Source organism: Canis lupus, chromosome 12 (genome assembly GCF_011100685.1).
Source record: "Canis lupus familiaris isolate Mischka breed German Shepherd chromosome 12, alternate assembly UU_Cfam_GSD_1.0, whole genome shotgun sequence".
In the NCBI taxonomy this organism is placed as follows: Eukaryota; Metazoa; Chordata; class Mammalia; order Carnivora; family Canidae; genus Canis; species Canis lupus.
Genome location: NC_049233.1, coordinates 19,239,071 through 19,258,275, shown reverse-complemented (window position 1 = coordinate 19,258,275; position 19,205 = coordinate 19,239,071). Strand labels below are relative to the sequence as shown.

Sequence of the window (19,205 nt, the reverse complement as noted above, 5' to 3'; positions counted from 1 at the left end):
TTTTCCTGTCCTGTTCATCTCCTCTCTCATTCATTTCTCCTGAGAGTATTCACTATATTAATCATATGCTCACAGAGGCCTATTTTAAGCTCAGTTTCTAAGAAATCTGACCTAAGACAAGGCTCTTCCTTTGTTTCTTTGAAGCATTCATTGTCCCAATTACCCATTCTCCCTTACTTTTATCAGAGATAGGGCCTCTTAGAATAGTTACACTTCCCATCACCCCATGCAGGCTTGATAAGGCTCTAAGTTCTGTTTCTTGGGAAACAAACAGAGAGATCTTTGGTAGACTTAAGGAGTAACTTTTTTTTCCAGACATGTGCCTTGTTTGCCCCTGTTCTTCCTTCCTTTACTCATCCTGCTGTAGAATGAGGACACCACCATCTTGAGTGAGGAGGATGAACAAACACCACACTCTAGGGATGACAGAGTGGCCGGATGAACAGAGTCCAGATCTCTGAAGACTTTGTAAAACAGAGCACAAAGTCATCCTTGGACAGCACACCTCTGGAATTTTACGTGAGAACAAATTAAACTCTGTCTTATTTAAATTACTATGATTTTGAGTTTTCTAACACTGTGGAACCTAATCCTAACAAACACAGGGCAGGTCACAAACTGTTACATGCAAAGTCCTACAAGCCTTTATGTGTCTAAGGTATCTGGCATAAGTGAAACAATGAGCAAAAAGAGAAGTTGCAGAAGAATAAACAATACATATTGGGGATCATTCAGAAATCAATATAGTGGGGTCTAGCACTCATTGGCTGGAAGGTTGCAATCCAGAAACTCACCAGGTTTGATCTGAGGATTTTATGTTCTAAGGAGGCCAACTCTTGTCAGCTTGGCTTGTACTCACAGCATGAAACATTATCAGAACAGTGTTCTGTAATATATTGGGGTGGGGAGAGGTGTTGTGTGTGTGTGCATCTGTGTGTACTCACACACTACACAAATAAATTTTTAAGAACACCTTAAATGAGATATATGACAATATATACTAAGGTTAAAAAAGAGGAACTTTATAATCATTTTTCCTGCTTTTTAAATCATTTACTTCTTCCTCAACTAAATGGCAAAACCAACACCCAAGTTTTGATTTTCTTAAGTCTGGGTAACAAAGATGGGAAGTTATCTGAGACTCTAAAAATATGAGTCAGGAGAAATGACTCTACAATGATCTGGTACCTAAGGGGTAAATGTGCTCTCTAAAATACAGGGACACCTGGGTGGCTTAGTGGTTTAGCGCTGGCCTTTGGCCCAGGGCATGATCCTGGAGTCCTGGGATCAAGTCCCACATCGGGCTCCCTGCATGGAGCCTGCTTCTCCCTCTTCCTGTGTCTTTGCCTCTCTCTGTCTTTCATAAATAAATAAATAAATAAATAAATAATCTTAAAAAAATACAATTGGAGCCTATTTAATGATGGTGAATAAATTCATTCAATTGTATGGGGATACTTTTTTATGATTAATTCATTATGTAGATGCAGCAAGGAGTTGTGCAACTCAAAGCTAGTACTACAAAGGAAAATTATTGTGATATCTCTATGACTCTGGGGATAATTGCTAACACTATCCCAATAAGTATGGCCAAAAATCAGACCATGTTCCCGAGCCTCATTGTGTATATTTTTGGAGATAATCAACTATTTATTCACGTATAAGGGGAAAAAAACCTATACATAGTAATACATAAGAAGGATTGCAAGAAGCAAGTGGATATGACTTAAATAATATACACGCATTCTTAATTCAATAAACATTTAAACATTTTTAGTGACATTTTGTGTCTCAAACTTAACATTCTAATCAATATTCTGTTGAACTATATTTTCTTTATAAAACTAATCAAAATAAAAACATTGAGCATTTATTGTATTCATGTCTTCCATTTTGTAGAAATCTTCCAGTTTATTTTCACTTAATATTTCCTCTAGGTTTGTTAATATTTACAGAAAGCATTGCAAATGTAACCAAATATATTAAATAAATATATTTATTACATTTGTCTGTTTAGTGCATTTTTCTTCTGATTTTAAAAATGCCTATTCTCTTCTTTTCTTTAAAGTGAACATCTGTTGTAACCTGTGGGAAGCTTTATGAATGAATATATCTTCAAGCAAAATAGCAAAAGTTTAAATTTTCTTTCTTTCTTTTCATTTGCTTCCTATGAAAGGATTATTATCTTTTCAAAAGTCACTAAAATGATCTATGGCTTGCCAACAAACAAAAGTCCAGGACCAGATGGCTCCACAGGTAAATTTTACTGAACATTTAAAGAAGAGTTAACACTTAGTCTTCTCAAACTATTCCAAAAAACAGAAGAGGAAGGAAAGCTTCCAGATTCATTCTATGAGGCCAGCATTACCCTAATATCAAAACTAGATAGAAACATTACAAAGAGAACTACAGGACAATATCTCTAATGCAAATAAATGTAAAAACCCTAGAAAAATATTAGTAAACTGAAATCAACAATGCATCCCCCCAAAAAAAATCATTCTTCATGAAAAAGTGGGATTTTTCCAGTGATGCAAGGGTGGTTCAATATTCTCAAATAAAAAAGAAAAAGCTTGGCTTGTTATATCACATGGCTGTAGGTCAGTTCAAACAAGTAATTATTTACTAATTTTTAAACTAATATCACACTTCCTCCTATAATTTATCTAACTTGATTAATTTATTCTTCTAAATTACATGCTATACTAGTGAAAAAGTGAGGGCTAATTTCACTCTTACATCAAAAATGAAAGCAAATAAATATTAAAATATTATCTGAAAAGAAAGCAGTATTCTTACACTCGACCAAATAAGTCATCAAATAACAAATTAGAACAACAAATACCTAATGCAACTCAGTCCAAAAATAAGCACAGCTTTGAGAAAGCTGTGCTAATTTGAAGTTTGTTTTTTGAGGAAAACAAAACTAAATTTTTAGAAATGCGTGTTTCCTAAAAAATTAATAAAATGCATAGAAAAAATGACCAGATATAATTACCCCCAAATTATAGTGATTATATTGCAGTCAGTAAAATGCATTCTTATTTTCTTCTTTAGTTTGCTTTAGTTCTCAATCTTCCTACAATATGCACATCAAAATCGTTCCTCTCTGTGTCCTGCATACAAAAAAGCAGACAGAGAGAAAGTTAGGAAATTACAGAAAGGTTTTAGTGGTGGTGCAATGGGAGGTTTTAATCAAGCCAATGTCCTCAGGAAAAGCTGTAAGTGCTTAAAGAGATGATCAGAGATTTTTGCATCATGTAGAAGGAAGAAACAGTCCTAGACTGCAGAACACTTCCTGCAAAGAGAGGCCCTCAGGAAGATCCTACCTGTCCCACGAGCAAGTTTAGCCCCCAAAGAGGGAAGTATGGTGTCCATGAGAACTTAAAAGGAAACGAAGAGCTCTCCAGCCACCTCTTTGCCCACCTGACATTACTGCACTCCTGTGTATCACCACGTCCTTTTCCTTCATCACCTGCAGAGCTGTGGCTGTGGAGAGGAAAAAATTCTTATTAAAACTCTTCAAAAGGCAGAAAACGCCTGGAACAAAGTAACTGTAACTGTAAAATGTCCTGAAAGGCCAATTAGAAATTGCAATACTGGGAGTTTTATTACAACTAACTCCTCCTTAATTATCAATCAATGGATTCTGTTGGAAAAAAAATCCCTCATATTCTCTGCTGGGGAAATGATGCTAATTATTTTCTGTTAATTAAGGCTGTTCTGGGATTCACACGCGCCATCCTTCAACTAAAAGATTGACACATCAATGCTAACATGATGTTCAGTGCACCCTTCTAAAGTCTTTATAACCAGTGACAATAAACTAGTGCATGTTATTTTAAACCTCTTGAATAATCATGGCTTTTTCTGGGAATGAAAAAGGGATACATATGCAATAATACAAGTTCTTTAATATGTTATTTAATGTGGCCTTGCAAATATTTAAAGAGAATCTCTCTGAAATACTGTGGCTCACTTTCACATTTTTATTAACCAAAAATTAAATACAGTATTTATAAAGATATCCATTCACAGTTCAGACAGCAGAAATATGGGTTTAAAATAATTTAATTCACTGAGTTCTCTATTATCAGAAGTAGTACATTTCAGTTGCTTTGACACAAAGCAACTACTTTGCAATTGTTTGATAAAATTATAGTCTAACTAGGATACTGCATTTATCCAAGTTAAAATTTAAGGTATAATAAAGTAAATTTGTGGTCTGACGCTTTCTCTTATTCTTTCCCAGAGTGAACAAGCTTGAATACAAAATAGCTCTCATGAGGGATCAGCCAGTCTGGCTTCAGCCTGCATGGGCCAGAATGAAAAAGTCCCAGAAGTCGTGTGACCTAAAGTGATAAGCAGAGTATAACATGTTGTTAAAGTTATTGTAGGATCTTCTTATTTATCCCATGTGCCCTGGCTACTGTCAATTACACACAAACACATACATACACACACACACACACACACATAGGCACACATGAACATACAGATACACAAGTGAAATGCACATTCCCACTTGTTCTTCCATTAGGAATGTGGAAACAGCAGCTGAAACCTTACTGGAAATTTTAAAGAAATTACTCATTGAAATGAGAGCTCTCTCTTCTTAACCATGACATTAACTATACTTTCTTACATGTGAAGAAAAAAAATAATGGAAGCAAAGTTAACAAAGGGTGGTGATTGTTTTCCACTATTACTGCGCCTTTACATCTTTTAGTGGATATTCAAAGTATAAGTTGGTCAGTTTTGATGAACAATTACAGGTGAATAGATTGAGACACAGTGACATGAAGAGACATATTCAAATAAATGTATCAATACTGAAGCTAAGCAAATTCTATTCCATTACATAATGCACCCTCAACTAAGCAAGATTTTCATTTCAAGGAAATCGCCCCATGCACAATTTCTAACCATCTATATTTTTAGTTCAACATTTATTTCATGACTATCAACAAACTGAAAAATATTTAGATACAAAAAGAAAAACCACATTTAATGAACACGTAAAATTTATTTACTATTTGTCTAATTCTCAAAATAGAACTGTAGGATACCATTTTATAGAGAAGGAGACTGATGCCCAGAAAGGTTTAACAAAGGTTTAAATGTGAGCTCCTGGTTGCAAGCCAGGAAATACCAAGATGGTATCCAATCTTAAGATCTAATCCTAAATAACTTAAGTCATGTTCTCAATGTGTCTACTCCTATCACAGTGTCCTATTCAGTAATTATCTGGATATAACAAGGTACCGAAGAAGTTTCACAGATGTAGAAGATATGGTTGATGATTATTTGGGGTAACAGAACACAGAAATAAGCTGACAACAAATAATACAGGGCAAAATATTCTAAAATCCTATAGTTAATAAGCGATATTTGCTGACCTGGTCAGTTGTCCGTCTTGCCAACTTTCTATCTGGTCCATGACACTGTTCTGTAGTCTTTGTCAATACTGTGATTATTCCCTCACTCAGTTAAGCTCCCTCCTAAAATGGGAGCCCGCCTAGGGCAAGGAGTATGATTCACTTCTACCAAAATGACTAAATCAATGCCCGCACATTCGATCTGGCACGCTATTGTTTGCTAAGTGGATGGCTATACCAGATGCCTTAACCCATGAGGCTACTCCTTTATTTAATTAATCTTCCACGTGCCAGGCATTATGCTGGGCTTTGGGAATACAGCCCCAAATGAGACAGATGCAATTTCTATCCTCATGAAGCTTGCAGTCTAAGGGAAAGATGCATCCAATCAACAAGCAGTGGAAGTACAGGACACCAAGTGCCTGTCATGAAGCACCTAACCCAGATACTGGGGAATCTGTAATTCAGACAGCCCAATTCATTACCCCCAGATTTGTTTAAGGCACTTAGAGAGGAAGAGAAGTAAAAGCAAACTTCCCAAACCTGCAGGTGAATAGCCCCTGGGAAGAAGCACCTGAACAGCAACTGCCATTCTTCACAGCTACAGAGGAAGGAAGGAATGTAGCAATCAAAAGACAAGACGGGGCATGCTGATGAGAATACAGACTGAGCAGAACTGAGGGAGTGAATGCTCTGTCACTATCTCCAGTGCCTCCCGGGGCCACATTACTATCTGCAGGTACAGAGACACTCTCATCCTTCCAGGAACATAAGTCATCACCCTACTGTCCACTGAAAACATTTATAGGAGGAGAGGAAGGTCAGGAATAAAGATCAGCTTCTTTGTGCACGTGGCAGTGCCCATTGAGTTCACAGAGAGCAGTGCCCAACATCCGGCACCTCCAGCCTTGTTGGTCAAAGCCCAAACTGGCAGAGACGCTCTGGCTGGATTTTGCTATTCTTCTCCCCTGCAAATAAACAGAATATTTTTTACCTACGAAAGGTGATTATATGGCTTTCACTCAGCTCTTGTAATTCATTCGTACCTCCCGGCATTCATGAGTCATGGGTCTTTTACACTTGTCACAGAAACCTAATCCCTACCCTTCATGGGCCAGCTATCCTAAAGATGGCTGAACATGTAATTGCCTTGAAGTGTAAAATATTTCCCACATTATTTATTATAGCCGTGCCTGCTAGCACCTCTATGGTTGAGGTTGTGTCAGCATTTTCATTATAACCCCCTATTTCCAGCAGTAAAAATGTGCTCCAGGCTTAAACTCGGCACATGGAAAATAAGTCCAGAAGGGAATTTTCAACTACTTCTTTTTTTAAATAAATAAATTGGTTGGAGCATTTTTAAAGTTATATGACTGAAAAGGGTAAAATGTCATAAAATAAACTTTTAAAAGTTTCCCTCTCGCACTTCTAAATTCTAAGATTATGAAGACTGTGTAGTGATAAAGGTCCTCACAATTGATACAGGAGGCCAACTCCATTCCTTCTTCTCTATCCTTGAGAAGCCAAAGGAAAGAAATAGAGCCACATCCAATTCAAATTTTTAAAATCCCCTAAAGAAATAAGAAAATAGATTTGAGTCAAAAAATTAAATGGCCCCAAATTTGGAAGCAGGGCCATCTGCTAATATAGGGGCAAATGTGGTCAGATCTGGGACAAGATTGATGGCACTCTTTGAGCTGCCGATGGGTTAGAAATAGTTACATTAAAATGGAAAAAGGACGGGATTTGGCATCAATAGACCCATGCCCCAGTTCTGCCATTTATTAGACATGTATTTTAGGAAACCCATTTAAGACACTTCATTGCCATTGAGCCTCTGAGCCTTTATTTCAACATTAGAGCACTAGCATTCCAAGTTCCCCACAATTAAAAAGCATATGTTACTTGGAAGCTCTTATTAACAAAGCTGATTAGTGGGATCAATGAGATGTTCTGAAAGACCAGCTAATTACATTAGCTAACTGAGATATAAGCAGCTAAGAGTCAGGTTAGGTACGTTTCAGTGGTGGGGTACTAGTCTTGATAAGCCTAGGGCAGAAGGTACATTTGAGTTGGAGATATATTCTCTCCCAGAATGAGGGGCAGTGGCTGGGGAACTGGGAGAAGCAATATGATTGGAATGAGGACAGTTTGGCTCCATGAGGTGAGTTTTAGCATCTCTGTACCTCATTTCTGGTATGGGTTTGGCGATGATACTCTAGCCTTGATGATTGATTCTGGCAACCTGTTCTTGGACTTGTGGTCATGTGCAACATATTTCCCTCCAAAGGTCAATTTTTTTCCATATGTAATCCAATATAATTTCATACATTTAGTACAATGTAGCAAGAATTAACTCTCCATTATGGGCTCAATATTATACAAGGTGCCACAAAGGATTAAAAAGATATCGTTCAAAAAAAAAAAAAAAAAAAGATATCGTTCTCTGGGGGCTGAGTGGCCCAGTAGGTTAAAATCTGCCTTTGGCTCAGGTCATGATCCCAGGGTCCTGGGATCAAACCCCTCATCATGTTCCCTGCTCAGCAAGAAGCCTACTTCTCCCTCTGCCTCTTCCTTCTGCTCATGTTCTCTCTCTTTCAAATAAATAAATCTTTTAAAAATTAAAAAAATAAAAATGTATTACTCTGTATTATCAAGAAGTTTACATTTTTATAGGAAATGTATACACACCCACATAAAGGAAGATCAACTCCGGGTAGTGGGTGTGGTAATTGGAGAAATGGCTCACCCAAAGAAGTCCGCATTAAATCCCTAGAACCCATGACTGTAATCTTCTTCGGAAAAAAGTTTTTGCAGGTGTGATTACATTAAAGATCTTGAAATGAGAAGACAATCTTGGGTCATCTCGGATGGGACCTACATGTCATTACATACATCCTTAAGAAAGAGAAAAGGAGTAGACACTCCCATTGAGGAGAAGACACAGAAAAGGAAACAGTGTGAAGATGTGGCAGAGATTGGAGTGATGTACCCTCAAGCAAAGGAATGCAGCAACCACTAGAAGCTAGAAGAGGCAAGGAATAGAGTATCTCCTAGAGCCTCCAGAGGGAGTGTGGGCCAGCTGACACCTTGATTTCAGACTTCTGATTGTTAGGGCAGTGAGAGAGTAAATTTCTGTTGTTTTAATCCTCTTAATTTGTGGTAATTTGCTCCTGTAACCACAGGAAACATAAGGAAATGAAGTCCAGTATGGATGAGTGGAAGGAGTGGAGAGGAGGAAACCCAAAGATTACGCAGACCAACCAAAAGTTAATTTTGCCTCCAAATTACGGTTAATGTGATCCAAGGCATGGAAGGTTGCCTCTTGGCAGTAGCCAATTGTAATATATATTTTTTGCACTGACTTCTATGAATTGTCTCTAAACCTTTAAAAATCTATGCGTTTTCTAATGCTAAGTCTTTCAACGAACCATTAGCTAAAGTCAGCAAAAATATACTTTAGCAACAAATGAAACCCTTCTTCAAATGGTTGTATCATCTGTGGAAAGAGACAGCACTTTGCTGTAAAGGAAGGGGCAACACTTCGATGTTTAGTAATGATATTCACAAGCAACATTCAAAACTACAGCTTGAAAGATGAATCCTTTCTGGTCATTTTATCAAATTTCCTGATGTCAACAGAATATTAATTTCATAGGCAAGGAATCAACTTCTCCAATTTTTTTTTTATATGAGAAGTATGGCTTTAAAAAAAGGTCATTGAATTTTAATAAAAGGAAAAAAGTTCATCTCTCCTTAATCCTGGAATTATTCAGTAACCACATTCGCCACGGGACCAATAATTTGAATTGATTCAGCCAAAATCAACCAAAATATTGAGGGAAAAGTAGATTTTGTTTACCTGAATGATAAAATTAATTCATTTGACCAGAAACACTTTTTTGTCTTAACTTTCATTGGCAGTAGTTTTTTTGAAAGCACATTAACTCTCTTTCCTCCTTCATAAGTGTAGACATTTAGGGAAAGGGCTCATTAATCTGTTGCACTGGAAGAGGCTGGTCCCAGCATGGTCAAGAAGCCCTATAGGAGGGCTTATACTATTATTACCTCCAATTACATCTGCACCGTGAGCTGTTCCTTCTTTCTTTTTTTTTTTTTTAATAATAAATTTATTTTTTATTGGTGTTCAATTTGCCAACATACAGAATAACACCCCCCTCTTTCAAAGACCATTTCATAAACATGTTTGTGGGATTGAGGCGTGGAGCCAGAACACCCGTTTATTTATACTTATAAATTGTATTTATAAATCCTATGGACTAGGATTCCTGAATTGTTGTGACCACAGCAATGTCTTCATTTCAGCAAGCCACTTTCATATTCTGGATTTCTCTAAAGAACCTATCAAATTTATAAGTAAATAGCTCGTCGCTAAATGTTTTATTTCCCTGATAGAATGTAAGCTCCACAAGGGTAGAGCTCCTATTTGTTTTGCTCATTACTCTATCTTAATTAAACACAGGAACTTTAGTACACATAAACACACTTGGGTGTCCAAGTACACATCGGTCTACTTATAAGTATGATATTGACTTATACCATAAGAATTAGCAGTAGTTGGACAATTGATGTAGAAAGCCTGCTTGCTCTTTAGTCAAAGAAAGAGCCAGAGAAAAGTGCACTTTGAGACATATACATTTAAAGATGGAACAGGCTTCTCAATTATTTTCTTAACGTTTGGGAGATTTCACAGGGATAGGAATCCTTTCATCCTCCTAAATCCTGGATTCTAGGTTATCATCCCTGTGTGTTCAAGATCCCAGAGCCTTGAAAAGCTGTTTCCTGGCACTACATTTAGTTATTCTGCTAGAGGCTAGACTGATGACTGATGACCAACTGCCCAAAGGGACAACTGCTTTCTGTATCTGTCCCCTGCTCAGGCCCAGGCATAGGTGGTACCCATGTCAGACAGTCACCTCCTTGGGGCAAAAGGTCAGGTTAATGATTGAACAAAGGAAACTGAAAAACTAAGCGAAGATAGGATTAGTTTGCCTGTGCATAGTGTTACTTCAGTTTAAAAAAAAAAACGGAGATCAAGTGGTTATGTGCTACTCCAAATCACAGAATAGAATTGTACTTTTGGAAAAGACTTAAAGAATTTTAAGAGATCTCTTTCATAGTTTTTTCCCATGAAACCTACGTACTCTTATTTCTCCCTTCTCCCCAGCATGGCCACATTCCAGGCTGGTCTCTGCTGCCCTCAAACAAATACCCCATATCTCTGTGGTTTCACTTTTTTTTTTTTTTTCTCTTTGCCTGGCATTCCCTTTCCTTGGCCAAATCACATCTATCCTCTCCTTCTTCTGCAATTGATCTTTGATTAATTTCCCTTCCTTGAAACTCCTTCAATATTTTGCATCACAAAATTTAGCAAAACAACATACTCTAACAAGTACTGAGTTATGTATGCTTGTTCTATTTCCTCAACCTAATTTATAGGACATAATTATAAGTACCTTGAGGACTGGATCAGTATCTTATACATTTCCTGTAGCCTCCATTTCCACTCAGACTAGGGTCAAATGCATAATAGGTAGTCCATAAATACCTACCAATGATGGATTTATATCTATCAGATTAAATTCAGTTCCCATCTCCCCTATAATGAGGGAAGCTACGGTGCAGGGAAAGATCAGATTCTTCGCGATTACTAATTTAAAAGAAATACTCCATAACTCCGTGATAACAAATTGAAATGTTTGATCCATCTATTCATTTATCTCTCAAACATAAAATAATGCTTTTTCATTTCACTCTGCTCTTCTTCCATTTTACAAGGTGATACAGTTCAGGGCAGGCCATGTCAGAATGTGCCACTATGGAACGTGGATTATTTTGAGCTAAAGGTGATTAAGGCCCAATACACTCAAGAAGAGCTTTTTACCTCCCTGTTAACTGTCTAGGGACACCTGGGTAGCTCACTGGTTGAGCATCTGCCTTTGCTCAGGACATTGAGTCCCACATCCGGCTTCCTTCATGGAGCCTGCTTCTCCCAGTGCCTATGTCTCTGCCTCTGTGGTGTGTGTGTGTGTGTGTGTGTGTGTGTGTGTCTTTCATAAATAAATAAAATCCTAAAAAAATAAAACTGTCTAAAAGAGTTCAGATATGGAGTCTGTATCAAAAATAGAACAATTACCAAAGAATTATTTTGTTTTACGTAAGAAAGACTTCTCCACGTGACATGGCAAATATTGTTTACCAAATATGCACTCCTCCCATCTTCCTGTGAATTGTTTCCTTCCCCTTGAAGCCTCAGACTTCTACTCCCTTCTCTTTACGTTAGGAAGGCATATAAGCCTCAAGTGTTTGACTGTCATTGAGGCTCTAATGTCTTTGTGGTACTCTTACATATAATGATTAAATTTGTTTTTCTCCAAAAACAGTTTTTTCTCCTGTTACTTTGTTTTTATGTCAGTTTAATAATTAAGCTAGTCAAGAACCTAGAAGAGAAGAAGGGAAAAGTTTTCCGCCCCTATAGTTTTGGTGCCTAACATGGGGCTCTTCACTGGCTGGACACTATTCAGTCCTAGACTGCTGCAGTAAGAGGTCCTGGGACTTCTGACAAGCACCAGCAGAAGGTAAGAATTCCTACAACAATCTCCTGAATCTTTGCCGGTAGGGGCTGTTAGATGCAAAAATGGTGAGAATCCTTTTCTTTTTCTACATTTAAATTAGCAGGAGAGAATATTTGTGTATACTAGTTCCTTGGGTATAGCGACTTTGGTAAATGTCTGTTACGAGTTCTCTTGATTTCTGTTGATCCTGTTCCTCCAAGAGATGGTCATTGTTTTCTTTTGTCTTTGTGTGTGTGTGTGTGTCATTTGTCTTAAAGAGAAAAAACTCTATGACTTTGTAGAACACAAGTACAGGTTCTATAAGTCTGGCATTTGAGCCAGCCTCACAGATTGATGAGTTCATGCTTCTCACCAGGCTGATATCTGCTGAGATAAATCGTTGCTGTAGTCCCCTATTTGAAAAATGGATGAGGTATTCCTTTCATTTTATTCTATGTCTTGAGAGCTCGGCATTATAAGCAATGAGAATATTCTCTCTAGCTTCTGCCATCCAGAAGATGCACACACTGGTGTGCACCTGGTAGCCAGTCAAATAGATTGAGATTCCAAGACAAACTGAAAAAAAAAAAAAAATCCTGTATTTGAAAAAAATTTTTTTTAAAGAGCTCTCATCCTAAACAGTTGTCTTATTGGTATCTGTAGAAAAACCAAATTAAAAGGTGGATCCAAGGAAGTACTACATCTAGTCTTAGGGATTCCTATAACAAGATCAAGGAACAAAAATTAGAACAAAAATTAAAGTTCACATCCAATATATATTTCCTTTCTCAAAATCCAGCCTTCACTCCTTGATAAATTCCCTTAGCTTTCAAAACAACTCCAACTTTCCCAGAAAATCCCTTAAACACCCAGTTACCTGTTTTAACTTCTATTTCCCTGCAAGATTTACAGGGAGCAGTCTGGCCTGACTTCTAGGCCTGGGTTATATAGGTTACTTATATAAATGCTGAATGTTAGGAAGTGAATTTAACAGAAGCACCTGGGACAAGCAGCAAGGCTCACTTTACTGTCCCTTATAACTCCTACTACTTTCCAGGGCTCTGTAATCAGGCCCTGCCAGCTGCAGGCCTTTGTATGCAATAGTCTTTGTGGAAATATCCTGGGCCCTACCACAAAGAATTCCTGTCTCCTAGGCAGGAGCAGATCTTTTAAAGTATAAAGCCATTTTACTTCCACTTTTAGAAGATCCTACCAAATTTAGAGAGGAATTAGAGAGATCAATGACCATTCACAAAGACCTCCTATGGCTAGAGGTGTTTTTCCCTCTCAAGATTATGCTGTACTTAACACACAAGCTAGGATGGCTCCCTAGAAGACACACCCCTTCTTGAATAAAAAAAAAAATAGAAGGCCAGATATTCTCACATTCTCTTCTGCAAATGATCAGGAAATGGCTCAGCTGGAAGCCGATATTTAAGTCTTGATGGGAGCAATATTAGAGGCTTCCCCCCACCCCCGAAACTGAATTGGTCTAAGGTTGAATTGGCACTGAGAAAGACGGGCATCCAAAGGCCTTTCCTGAATGCTGTATACAATTTAGGGCATACTGCGCTAAGCCCAGAAGCTCCGGAGCAGAGAAATCTTAATGTCTACTTTAGTAGGATATTTTCTCCTTCATAGAAAGAGGCGAATTCAAGATAATGTAGTTCAGGGGATCCCTGGGTGGCGCAGCGGTTTGGCGCCTGCCTTTGGCCCAGGGCGCGATCCTGGAGACTCGGGATCGAGTCCCACGTCGGGCTCCCGGTGCATGGAGCCTGCTTCTCCCTCTGCCTGTGTCTCTGCCTCTCTCTCTCTCACTGTGTGACTATCATAAATAAATAAAATTAAAAAAAAAAAAAAAAGATAATGTAGTTCAAAGGGCCAGCCACTCTGTGAGTGTCATAATAGAGGCAGCTACTCAACTCTTTTAGAATAGCTTGTAAGAATACAGGAAAAAGAAAAAGATGGGCACCGAGGGGGGCACTTGACCGGATGAGCACTGGGTGTTATGCTATATGTTGGCAAGTCGAACTCCAATAAAAAAAAATACAAAAAAAAAAGAAAGAAAGAAAGAAAGAAAGAAGAAAGAAAGAAGAAAGAAAGAAAGAAAGAAAGAAAGAAAGAAAGAAAGAAAAGAAAGAAAAGAAAGAATTAAAAATTCTTGACTTGCAACCTTAAATCTTTAGAGAAACAAAAGCATAACTCTGAGAGCAACTCTAAGTCTATTCGGAGCCTTTCCTATTTGCCTCTAGACATTTGCAGATTTTGTAAAGACCCAGGACACTGAAAGTACAATTGTCCTGCACCTAAAAAAAAGGAGGAAAAATTTCAATAGTAATTACTTCAGCCTTCAGATAAGAGAGAAATATCCCAAAACTCCTAGAAGAAAACTGACACTTTTCTCTGTCCACTAAAGATGCAAATCTTGTCATTTCTTTGAAATGTAAACTGCCTAGGAGATAACTAAAACAAGGACTGAAGACTGTTAAAAAAGGGAGGAGGGCTTTTAAAATACCAGCTGCTAGCAAGGCTCTCCTGCCCTAAATCTAAAGCCCAGCCTCTTTAAGATTGCTTGACAAGGAGAAATACAAATCTTAAGAGTCTTCTCTATAAACATTAGTAAAAAGCTTTTAAACAGTTCACCTTAAGTCTTTCCATCTCCCAGACGCAATTATTTATAAACCAGAAAGTTTTGTATTGCACTTGATCCATGTGGAAAGCTTTGGAATGAAAACTCTTAAAAAAAAAAAAAAGAAAGAAAAAAGAAAACTCTTAAGATCTCTCTTTGTGTCTGTCTGTATATTTAGGTATGTCTATATATGTGCATTATCAATATGGTGTTTTTCTACCTCCAGATGGTAATGCCAAAATTAATTTGTAAAAGAGCTCGATTTAATTGGCTTAAAAATAAGCACTTATGAGTTAAGTATCTCTAAGTCTCAGAAATATCAGAGAAACTAAGTCAATGTTTCTCAAGTTCACACAATCCTGGATATTTTCGGCAAATAAAAGCTAGTTTAAACTTGTTGCTTTAATTAAAATAGACATGTCTTTAGAATTATCAGCATTAAGTATAATAATTTTATTCTATCTAGGTTTATTGAAAATCAAATAAGCTCATGTTATGTCTCGTTCAAAATTTGTCAGCAAGAAAAATAAGATGATGGCAAGCTGTCTTCATATCTCATGAAGTTTTCATGGGCCATCTAAATATGATTGTTAAAAAACAAGTATATTAAATCCGCAAAAGTGGGATAAGAATTTTTAGGTGAATTTTTAGTGATTATTTTATAGTATGTCTATACTTAAAAACTAGTTTCCCAAATTTCCTTGGTAACTTCCACCCTTATAATTTTGCTCAGTTAAATTAAATGATAGGAAATCATTAAATATCTAGATCCTTTCCAAATAAGATAAAATACCAAGGCATTAATTATTAAACATACGTTTCCTTTTACTGGGGAACCAAAAATATTTGGTTCATTAGTAAACATATCCTGTGCCACACTGAAAAATTTACTATGAGAAAACATGTTTCTAGAAATTAAAAAAAAATATTAATTTGCCAAGCCGCAAAATGCTAATGTAAAAGACATCTCATAATTGTTTACTTCTTTGTTCTCACTAAAAATTAAGATTTTAAGGGTTAAAATTCTAATATATAATTAAATCCACTAGAAATTATAAGGAAAACATCTCTGAATGCAAGGAAAGCAGGATGTGTGTTTTCAGTAAATGAAAGCATGAGGAATGGAAATGCATTTTTGTTAAGTCCTAAAGGAAGGCTAATCATTTCAAAATGGGAAAGAGGGACAAAAATCTGAACATAAAATAAAGTTGTAGAAGGTTTGTGAGAAAAGATTCTTTGAAAGGCATTTTAGTGTATGATCAAGCTAGCTAAGTTTAGAATAAATTTATTAAATTAAATGAATCTTAATATCAAAAATAAACTTCAAAATTAGAATTTATTTTTTTCTCAGTTAAAAGGAAAAGGTTTTTCTTAAACTATCTCCTCTTGATAAAAGATTATAAAAGGTTTTTCTTTATGTTTTAAGGTAATCTACTCAGAAAACAAATATTTTGTGTCTTGTCAAATTAATTTCCTTTGTCTTTATTAGGTCTTGATTACTTTAAAAAGCTGAGTCTTCTCTATTAAAAGAGCTAAGGGATGTGTGAGTGTGTGTGTGTGTGTGTGTGTGTGTGTGTGTGCGCGTATGTGTGTTACAACTATTTAGCTTTCTGTGTTTGCCTACAAAGTCTTTGTAACTCTGGTTAAATGAATAAGTATCATCTCACAGAGACCTATAATTGTATTTGAATGTTTTAAAAACTTTTTGATATTTTGACAAACTTCTCAACAATCAAATTCTAATTAGTCTTTTTGACCTTGAACTAATTTTGGGATTTTGCAGAGCCCCTACAATAACTCAAAGGTTTTTTTCTCTCTCTTTATAGAACAGGAAGTGTTAAACTAATTATGTTTATTTGACATACTACATTGCAAGGGAAGCATTGTCAAATAAGAAGTAATACTAAGCCTTTTTCATGTTATATTGTATAGGTATGTAAGTGTTCTGTGAAATTCCTTGAAATGTAATATGTCCTGGTAAGAATGTCAGTCATAATTCCAGTAATCTTAAAATGTTATATGTCACAAAAATAAGCAAACTTTCTTGTCAATTGCATTGCAATAAACTCTCATCAGATCTTTAATCATGGCTATTTTCAAATCTTTTGTCATTTACATACAGTTATTGATTCACTCTGATGCTTTTGCAAAGGATTTACAAAATGGCTTCATCTTCAAGAAGATCATGGGAAGTATTCTAGAATACAGGTTTCTGATAACTTTAAGTTTAAAAAAAAAATGAACTGGGTAGGAATTTCCAGAGCTCGTGAAAAAATTGGATTCAAGCAGAACAAATATTAATTACATAAGATTGAATGAACTGAGGAGAGTATCTATAATTTTTATGACTTTTTTTGAAATACTGCTGATCTTTTTAATGTTTTGGGTTTTTTCCAGATTAAGGAAATTTTTTTTTTCCTTTTTCTTAAGCTACCTATGATTTAGAGAAATTTGGTTAAATATATCTTTGTGAACAAAAGTGAGACATTTATCTTTTTCTCACCATCTGATCCCTCCAGAATTCAGAAAGTCTTGGTGAGTATTCTTATTTCATGGTGATATAGTCACTTGCAAATGTTTACTAAAAATCTGTTCTTATAACAGGACAGAATTGGAAACACTGACTATATTATCAAGGTTTTGACTGCAGTGTCATATTTGAGAGAGACACGCATAGACTCAGAGATGACCTAACAGCTTTATGGAGCTAGGTAGACTTCATGTAGCTAATAAAGCTCCTTGGAAAAATCAGCCTGGCAACTTCCTTTAGGGTTCCCAGCGCCTCACAAGGTGAGGAAGGAAAGTTAACTTCTGGCAGGTGCAGGAACCTCCAGATATTCTGGAGACCTTTAGAAGAGAGGAATTAACCCAAATCTATAGATATTGCAGGTGAAATCTAAGGGCAAGTGCTTGGCCTGGCTTCTTAGCCTCAAAAGGTTTTCAAAGTCCAATCTAAGATTCCTTACAAGAAGTTCCAGCAGATTAAAAATTCTATATAGTCAATTCTTGCTGCACTTATGTAAATAATCAAGCCAGGTTTATGAAACTAGATTTAATTTGCAAACAATTAGTCTTACTACAGTTACCTTTGATAGAAATGAGGGTAATGGTAAAGAGTAAATTATGGTTCAGTAGAAACTATAGTACACATTTGTGGAGATTAGATTCTAGTTCTGTTAATTGCCTTTGGGGTTTGTTTTTTAACCTGTCAACTGAACTAGATACTGGATTCTCCCAATTTCCTCCAATATTTGGTTCAACTCTCCAAACTAACTTTTCCAATATTGGTCTCACCCTTCTGACCTGAAATCATTGAGAACTAAAACTGCCGTTTCCCAAAGCCACGCAAGCTAACGTCAGACAATTCAATATAAACTTCAGAGAAATCACTGCAATAGCTCATCTATAGACAATCTCCATGCCTGTTGGTGTGTGGACCACTCTGAAAGATCATCAGAGGCAAGCAAATTGTAAAACAGGAGAATCTCTCAAAATGCCACTTGCTGGCCCTCACTCCATCTGAAGATACTTGGTGCCTGACATCTAGAAATCTTTTCAACTAGCCCTTTAAAATTCAGAAACTGGTGTATAATTTGCTCCAATCACTAACCATCACTTTTCTTTTGTTTCCATAGAAATGGTTTATTAAATAGCTGATACCTTGTAGAATACCAGGCTAACTTTGGGAGCGCAGCAGCATCACTGCTTTTTTAAATGAGACAAAACTATTTAGTTGAATTGACCTATTTTCGAGACTAAGAGATTAACTCAAGAAATTATGGAAGAATGTACCAGCTCAGCTTTTAATATGTGAGAGTTCTGGAGAAGTTTCAGAGGAGGGAACCAATGGGATTCAAGGTAGATCACCCCAAAGTGTGCCATTTTGGCACATAGATTATTTTAAACTGAAGACAATTCAAGGCCCAAGAAACTCAAAAAGAGCTTTTAACCTCCACCCTAACTGCCTAAAAGAATTTAGATTGGGAACCCATAACACGAAGAGAGTTATTCCTACAGGTAACATTGTTTTGTTTTGTTTTGTTTTGCATAAGAAAGACTTCTCTGAAAAAAGAAGAAACAAACAAAAAAAAATGAACAAATGAAAGAAAGAAAGAGAGAGACATAGAGAGATACTTCTCTGCAAGGCCTGGAAAACATTTGTTTACCAAACATTTGCTCTTTCTATATTCCTACGAATTGTCTTCTTCCCTTTGACACCCAGACTTCTTTCCCCTTCTCCTTAGCTATGGATGAAATATAAGCCTCAACTGTTTAACTGTCTTTGAATCACATGTCTTTGTAGGGCTCCTGTATTTATGATATTTGTTTTTCTCTCCTTGATCTGTCTTCTGTCAGTTTAATTATTAGGCCAGCCAAAAGAACCTAGGAAGGAAAAGGTTTTCTTCCCCTATGAAAAGAATAACTATAACTGCATGTCACATGTTTCTGGCTCCTACATCAGGATTTTAAAATCTCCTTGTTTTTTAATGTACAGCCAAGGTTGAACACTTCTGACTTAGGAAAACACATTTGAGAATCTGTGAACACTTCTGGAAAAAAAATCTCACCCTGTATGATTACCTGGCCTAGTGGCAGTTGGTGTAGAAATACAAAAGTGACTAT

The 19,205-nt window shown here is 36.5% G+C and overlaps 1 long non-coding RNA gene across 6 annotated transcripts; it reads left to right on the top strand.

The window, feature by feature from the left end:
* The first annotated feature begins 277 nt into the window (after positions 1 to 277).
* LOC111098280 lies at positions 278 to 18,845 on the top strand. 6 transcript variants are annotated; one of them, XR_005367819.1, is made up of 5 exons: positions 278 to 519; positions 2,069 to 2,256; positions 16,705 to 17,117; positions 18,218 to 18,440; positions 18,639 to 18,845. It is a non-coding gene; the product is annotated as an uncharacterized LOC111098280 (long non-coding RNA). The 6 variants fall into 6 exon arrangements; XR_005367818.1 differs by having other exon boundaries at positions 18,218 to 18,845; XR_005367822.1 differs by lacking the exons at positions 16,705 to 17,117; positions 18,218 to 18,440; positions 18,639 to 18,845 and adding an exon at positions 11,815 to 11,959.
* Positions 18,846 to 19,205: the final 360 nt, after the last annotated feature.